General features: G+C 44.4%; 1 non-coding gene across 1 annotated transcript; it reads left to right on the forward strand.

Annotated features, from left to right (window-relative positions):
* The first annotated feature begins 7,571 nt into the window (after positions 1-7,571).
* On the forward strand, positions 7,572-7,678 carry LOC114368594. The gene has a single exon (XR_003657367.1). It is a non-coding gene; the product is annotated as a small nucleolar RNA R71 (small nucleolar RNA).
* Positions 7,679-7,929: the final 251 nt, after the last annotated feature.

Raw genomic sequence — 7,929 nt, forward strand, 5'->3', positions numbered from 1 at the left:
TGGGGCATGCCACATTGTCCCTGTTCTCTTGCTATTGATGCCTAAACGCGCGCCCACCAAGTGTTCGGTGAAATGCCTCAATGGCATTAGCGCGGGATTTTTGTAGGGATACCAACCCATGGGGCAATTTGGTTTGCATATATTTTTTGGGACATGCATTCACTTTCGAAAGGGGTAGAGTAATTGCCCCACATATGTCCTAGGCCTAGGAACCAAAGTTTTTATGCCAAAGAACACAAGAGGAGGTGCGTATTGGGTAAAGTTACCCTTTTTGGCCGGCAATCAGCTATGGGCCACGCTACAATAATTTCCCTACGCCTAGATGTTTAGAAATTTTGCTCATCATAAATGTGTAGGTTTAAAATAGGTAGCAAGATACCTTTGGCAATTTACACTTTGGGTGTGGTAGCAAAATACTTGAATGTATGTATATATAATTTTTGGTAGTCAAAATGTCTCACAAAAAATATATATAAATACGTTGCATGTTATGTGAAGAAAACATATTACAAAAAATATACCTTTTAATTTGAATACAATTTTAGTCAGCAAAGGAAAATATGCTTGAATTTGCATGCGGCTTTAGGTAGCAAAAACTTGAAAAAAAAGAGCATGAAATGTAGCACCTTATTGTGTGGATAGTCAAGATTCATCATGAAGTTTGCGTATGTATAGGTATTAGAAACACCAAGATGTGCACATGTGCAATTTTTGGTGCCCCAAAATGCTTTGAGTATGCATGTATGTGAATTTAGCCAAAGAGATGTGTGTGATGTAAGTAACAAATACACCTTGGAGGTACGTGTAAATAATCTAGGTAACGAAGCTGCTTTGATTGTATATGGGTGCATTTTTTCGGTTAAATGTCTTGTGCAAGAGAACGTTTGTAAGGAAATATGCGAATAAGCTTGCTCTAAATTTACATTGATATTTGTATTTATGGGAGAAGGTTACATGCCATTTTTGCTTTAAGAGTAATGTCCCACTAAAACTAACTTTCCAAATGTTTGCCTTCGCAGGAATGGCACCAAGGAAGCTTGCCTCAAAGAGGTCCAGGAAAGACAAGGCGGCCGAAGGAACTAGTTCCGCCCCGGAGTACGACAGTCACCGCTTTAGGAGCGTTGTACACCAGCAGCGTTTCGAAGCCATCAAGGGATGGTCGTTTCTCCGAGAGCGACGCGTCCAGCTCAGGGAGGACGAGTATACTGATTTCCAGGAGGAAATAGGGCGCCGGCGGTGGGCACCACTGGTTACTCCCATGGCCAAGTTTGATCCAGAAATAGTCCTTGAGTTTTACGCCAATGCTTGGCCAACAGAGGAAGGCGTGCGTGACTTGAGATCCTGGGTTAGGGGTCAGTGGATCCCGTTCGATGCCGACGCTATCAGCCAGCTCCTGGGATATCCGATGGTATTGGAAGAGGGCCAGGAATGCGAGTATGGCCAGAGGAGGAACCGGTCTGATGGGTTCGATGAGGAGGCCATCGCCCAGCTGCTATGTATACCGGGGCAGGATTTCGCCCGGACTGCTGCAGGGAGGCGAGTGCGAATCATGCGCACCAATATGACCACCCTGACCCAGATATGGATGACGTTGCTCCTCAGCAACATCCTGCCCACCGATCATAATTCCGACCTCCCCATGCCCAAGTGCCAGCTGGTGTACGCCATCCTGACACGGATGAGCATCCATGTGGCTCAGTTGATCGCTGATGCCATATATATTTTTGCAGGTATGGCGCCCACTAGGCACCCTTTGGACCCAGATAAGTCCAACAGGGCCCTGGGATTCCCCGCACTGATCACAGGACTCTGCCAGTCGTTCGGAGTCCCCGTTGCACCTACCAAGGTGATTCGGCCGCCCATCACCCGGGCTTTTATTGAGAAGTACTGTACCCAGAGACAGGCTCAGGGTGATGCTCCACAGGCCGCAGGCGCGCCCCCACCACCTCATCAGGCTGGCCAGGCTGGGGCATTTGACATGGAGCAGTATTTACGGCATTTGGTTCGCTAGCAGGCAGCCAACCACCGAGCACATGTACGAACCCATGACTGTCTGTACCAGATGAGTCTTAGCATGCAGAGCCAGGGCTTCGCTTCTTTTTCATGCCCTACTCCAGACCAGTTCAGGGCAGAGGTAGCATGGCCCGGAGATTGGCCCGAGGCCCAAGCAAGAGAGGCACCCCCAGAAGCTCCCGACGATGGAGAAGAAGCCCACGAGGATGAGGAGATGGCTGATTTGCTTGACTTCTTGGGAGGGAGTGGAGACACGTGACTGGGAGATCCCCAGATACATGTTTTCTTTCATATTTCTTTTATCATTTTTATTCTATGTTATTGTTTTGACTTGAGAGACTAACGTTTGTTTTTGTTGTTTCGATTGTCATTTGTACAGCGCATACATTTTTGTTTAGATTGTTGCATTAGTATTTATATATCACTACTATCAATGATGTTTGAAATTCCAGAACCGTGTAGAGTTCTTCGTTTAGGAACATCGTCCAAAAGTATATATGTGAAATAAACAAAAAAAAAACATGATAAAAATGAAATAGAAAAAGAAAGAAAATGAGATAGAAAAGAGAAGAAAGTGAAAAGAAAAAGAGAGCAAATAAGAAAAAAGAAGAAGGCAAGTAAGGAAAAAAAAGTGGAAAAAGAGAAAATAAGTTGTCTAGCTAAAAAACGACATGCTTTTGAAAAGAGACGATTTCCAACCATTCTTTGAAAAAAATTCTTTGATCATAACCTTTTTTTGGAAAATGTGTCTACACCTGAAGGGTGAATGCTGTGAAGATTTTCCCGGAAGCCCGAAATGGACTCGGATGAATGCACAAATTGATAAAAGAACATATTTTGGAAACATTGGGTTGATTAAAATAGAGGAAATGAATCCTGAGCCCTAGCATCACATGACCATAAAAATTTGACACTTGAGTGTCCGCATAGGTGCATGCATGACCAGTTTTGCATAAAGTTTCCAAATCATCATTTTTGCATTTTTGTGTCATGGAAATAATGTGGGGCATCCCTTTTATCCTTGAACCAAACCAAACCCTGACATGTATCATGTCTAGCCATTCTACAAGCTTTGAGCCAAAATCCTGACTCACCATAAACCTTGACCCAGGGTGAGAATGCCAATCCTTACCCTCGGAAGCAAAAAAAAAAAAAAAAAAAGGAGAAGAGAAGGAAAATTTCCAATCAAAGAGGAAGCATAAAAAGGAGAGAAGGAAAATTTCCAATCAAAGAGAAAGAAAAGAAAAGGAAAGGAAATTCCCAATCAAAGAGTGGGAGAAAGAAAAAAGAAAAAAAAGAAAACTCCCAATCAAAGAATGGGAGAAGGAAAAAAAAAAAAAAAGTAAAAAAGAAGAAAGCTCCTGGTCAAAGAAACTAGAAGAAATGTGCAGAAAGGTCTTTTGACCGGACGATATCTGAACAATACAGAATTGTCACCAAATGAACAAAAAAAAAGAAGGAAAGGAAACCACGACCTAAAATGGTCTTCTCCCTTTAATTACCAACCAAAATCCCGTGCGCTAGCGACCCTTTTTTCTTGCCCCGCACTAAACAAAAAAACAGAAAAAGAAAAAGCCAGAAAAATCAAAAGCCAAAAACACACAAAAGCCGAAAGAAGAAACCACCAAAAGAACCCATTCCCAAGGGAAGCCCTATTGATCCATGATCACGCATGTGATTTTTGATTTGATAGGAAATAATTTGCAAAGTCAAGTCATGACATATCTATGGTTCGGAATTAGGATGAGACACTTACATGTGCGAGATTGATACACTTTGAGTGGATTTCTTCTATTTTTGTCGAACCCAGTGTTTCCTCTAAATGGTCATTTAGAAACAAAATGCTAACATCCAAAATCTCATTTGTGGTTATGGGAGATTTCATCAGCAGACTCTCCTTCCCCGGTAGGCGCATTGTTTTTCACTCAAAAAAGCATATGCTGCTCTAAATCGGTTGGAATATTTGTCTCTTTGCTAAAGCATGTTCGCATTTTAGTGGAGAAAACACTGAGACTTTTTCAAGTCTCACAAGTTATCCAGAACTACGTAGGTCTGAGTTCCTCATTGGAGGATACGTAGGAGCAAGAGCCTCGCTTTTGTCGACCACACCGCCTTTTGTCGCCATGACTCAAGAGCTGGTAGCCCGCGGAGATACCTTATGGTTATTCGCACCCTTTTGTCATCCAGAGGCGGCGGGCCCGATGACAAGCAGAGACCAAGTTTGGTCATTCTGCACCCATGATACGCGGAGATACCTTATGGTTATTCGCACCCTTTTGTCATCCAGAGGCGGCGGGCCCGATGACAAGCAGAGACCAAGTTTGGTCATTCTGCACCCATGATACGCGGAGATACCTTACGGTTATCCGCACCCTTTTGTCATCCAGAGGCGGCGGGCCCGATGACAAGCAGAGACCAAGTTTGGTCATTCTGCACCCATGATACGCGGAGATACCTTACGGTTATCCGCACCCTTTTGTCATCCAGAGGCGGCGGGCCCGATGACAAGCAGAGACCAAGTTTGGTCATTCTGCACCCATGATACGCGGAGATACCTTACGGTTATCCGCACCCTTTTGTCATCCAGAGGCGGCGGGCCCGATGACAAGCAGAGACCAAGTTTGGTCATTCTGCACCCATGATACGCGGAGATACCTTATGGTTATTCGCACCCTTTTGTCATCCAGAGGCGGCGGGCCCGATGACAAGCAGAGACCAAGTTTGGTCATTCTGCACCCATGATACGCGGAGATACCTTATGGTTATTCGCACCCTTTTGTCATCCAGAGGCGGCGGGCCCGATGACAAGCAGAGACCAAGTTTGGTCATTCTGCACCCATGATACGCGGAGATACCTTATGGTTATTCGCACCCTTTTGTCATCCAGAGGCAGCGGGCCCGATGACAAGCAGAGACCAAGTTTGGTCATTCTGCACCCATGATACGCGGAGATACCTTATGGTTATTCGCACCCTTTTGTCATCCAGAGGCGGCGGGCCCGATGACAAGCAGAGACCAAGTTTGGTCATTCTGCACCATGATACGCGGAGATACCTTATGGTTATTCGCACCCTTTTGTCATCCAGAGGCGGCGGGCCCGATGACAAGCAGAGACCAAGTTTGGTCATTCTGCACCCATGATACGCGGAGATACCTTATGGTTATTCGCACCCATTCTTTTGCTATCTGTAAGACAGAACGCTTGATAGCATGCAGGGGCTGACACAGTCTTCTGCACCTTTTGTTCCTCCGGGAACAACAAAGTCATTTACATGCGGAAATTTCATGGTCGCCCGCGACTCTCGTCAACCGAGAGGAGCGAAATTAGTGTCATACACTGATTTTCGGGGACCTTTGCTTGATGACATGCGACCATTCTTTGGTCCTTGTGAGGTGCTTGGCACCCATCATTAGGCAATTTGTGAAATCCTAGGAACGACAAGTCACGGTCACCCGCGACTCTCGTCAACCGAGAGGAGCGAAATTAGTGTCATACACTGATTTTCGGGGACCTTTGCTTGATGACATGCGACCATTCTTTGGTCCTTGTGAGGTGCTTGGCACCCATCATTAGGCAATTTGTGAAATTCTGGGAACAACAAGTCATTTGCATGTGGAGATTTTATGGTCACCCGCGACTCTCGTCAAATCGAGAGGGACGAAATTAGTGTCTTATCTTTACTTTTCTTTTATCTCCAATAAAAGACAAGTAAAGAGGGGCAACTGTCATACCCTAATTTCGTCCGGGGACCTTTGCTTGATGACATGCGACCATTCTTTGGTCCTTGTGAGGTGCTTGGCACCCATCATTAGGCAATTTATGAAATTCCAGGACATGCCGAAAACCAAAAAAAAATGTTGATGCACAATCCGTAAGTTTCCGTGACACATCGGAAATCAAATGGAAGCATCGTTGCATAATTAAGTGAGGTTCCGTAACATTCCGTAAGTCAAACAGGGGATGATTATGTAATCCGCAAGGTTCCGTAACATTACGGAAAGAAAACAAGTATCGTTACGAAATTCGTAAGTTTCCGTAACTTTACGAAAAAAGAATTACCAAAAAATAGCAGAGGGGGGTGTACTTAGTAAAAATGGGGGTGCAAATAGCACCCAGGCCCACCTGGGCCCTCCAGAAGATTCCTCCAGAAGGCGGTTGCTTCTGGAGGAAGCAACCCTGCTCGCCTGGGCGAGCTGAGCTCGCCTAGGCGAGCTGGGCGGCAACCACCTCCTCTATTTTGCTATAAATAGGGGAGGAAATGAAGAAGGAAGGGGTCCAGCCCCTTAGGCACTTCTCTCTCTTTCGAATTTGCTTGGAAAAATTGTTTCCGTGAAGAAAATCTAAGCCGAGGCGCTTCCGAAACGTTTCCGTAACGTTTTCCGTGAGGAATCTCGCAAAGGTTTGAACCGTTCTTCATTCGTTCTTCATCGTTCTTCGATCTTCAACGGGTAAGTACCTCGAACCAAGCTTTTCGATTCATTCTATGTACCCGTAGCGGTCCACATTGTGTTTCGTGCATTTTTATTCTCGTTTTGTTTACTTTTTATACCCCCTGTTGACGTGCTTAAGCCATTTTACTTAAGTCGTTTCTCGCTTAACTTAAAAATAAAATAAATTTCCACCGAACGTTTGAATTATATTATCCGTTAACTTCGGTTAAAATCAATTCCGACCGTTCGGTCGTGCCGTAACCACGTTGGAAATCAAAAAGAGGTAAAAAATAATATAATAATAAAAAAAAAAACATCTTTTTAGTAAAATAAAGCGGAAAATCAATCGGACGTTTTCTCTTTGGGATTTCTCATTCTTAATCGAATTGATTAATAACTAAGGTGAAACTAAGGCTAAAACCAACTCGCCTAGTCAAGCTCGTCCACAAAAATAGGCTTTTGAAGTTTGTCATTTCAATTTCTCACTAAGTAAAATAGATCATTTTTAAGGTCCAACGCCTTAAAATGATCACCACTTAAGTAAAAAAGAATCGCTTGATAAAAAAGAACTACGTAGGTCTGATTTCCTCATCGCAAATTGAGGAATACGTAGGAGCAAAGGGAAACACCCTTGTCGACCACAAAAAAGGAAAAATATAAAAAGGGTATAAAGGACATAAGAACATAAAAGGGAACATAAAAATCAAAGTCATGTTTGCACATTCGATTAAAGGCTGTCGTCCCTTGGGACGGGCGTGTGGGGTGCTAATACCTTCCCCGTGCGTAAATACAACTCCCGAACCTTTCAACTTAAAAGTTCGTAGATCGCGTCTTTTCCGGTTTTTCCGACGTTTTCCCCAAATAAACGTTGGTGGCGACTCCGCGCGTATTCCTTTCATGGAAGACGCATCCCGCGAGTCACGCGTCGCCCTCCCGCCGAAGGGTAGGTTGCGACAGCATCATTTCTGGCACTAAACTGCTGGGAGTTGGAGGCCATCTTCTCAATTAAATTTCTGGCTTCAGCAGGAGTCATGTCTCCAAGGGCTCCACCACTGGCAGCATCTATCATACTTCTCTCCATATTACTGAGTCCTTCATAAAAGTATTGGAGAAGAAGCTGTTCTGAAATCTGATGGTGGGGGCAACTGGCACATAGTTTCTTAAATCTCTCCTAGTACTCATACAGGCTCTCTCCACTGAGTTGTCTAATACCTGAGATATCCTTCCTGATGGCTGTGGTCCTGGAAGCAGGGAAAATTTTTTCTAAGAATACTCTCTTAAGGTCATCCCAGCTCGTGATGGACCTTGGAGCAAGGTAATACAGCCAGTCCTTTGCCACTCCCTCTAATGAGTGACGAAAAGCCTTCAGAAATATGTGATCCTCTTGGACATCTGGGGGTTTCATGGTGGAGCAGACAATGTGAAATTCTTTCAAATGTTTGTGTGGGTCTTCACCTGCAAGGCCATGAAACTTTGGAAGCAAAT

This window comes from Glycine soja, chromosome 1 (assembly GCF_004193775.1).
Source record: "Glycine soja cultivar W05 chromosome 1, ASM419377v2, whole genome shotgun sequence".
NCBI classification, from domain to species: domain Eukaryota; kingdom Viridiplantae; phylum Streptophyta; class Magnoliopsida; order Fabales; family Fabaceae; genus Glycine; species Glycine soja.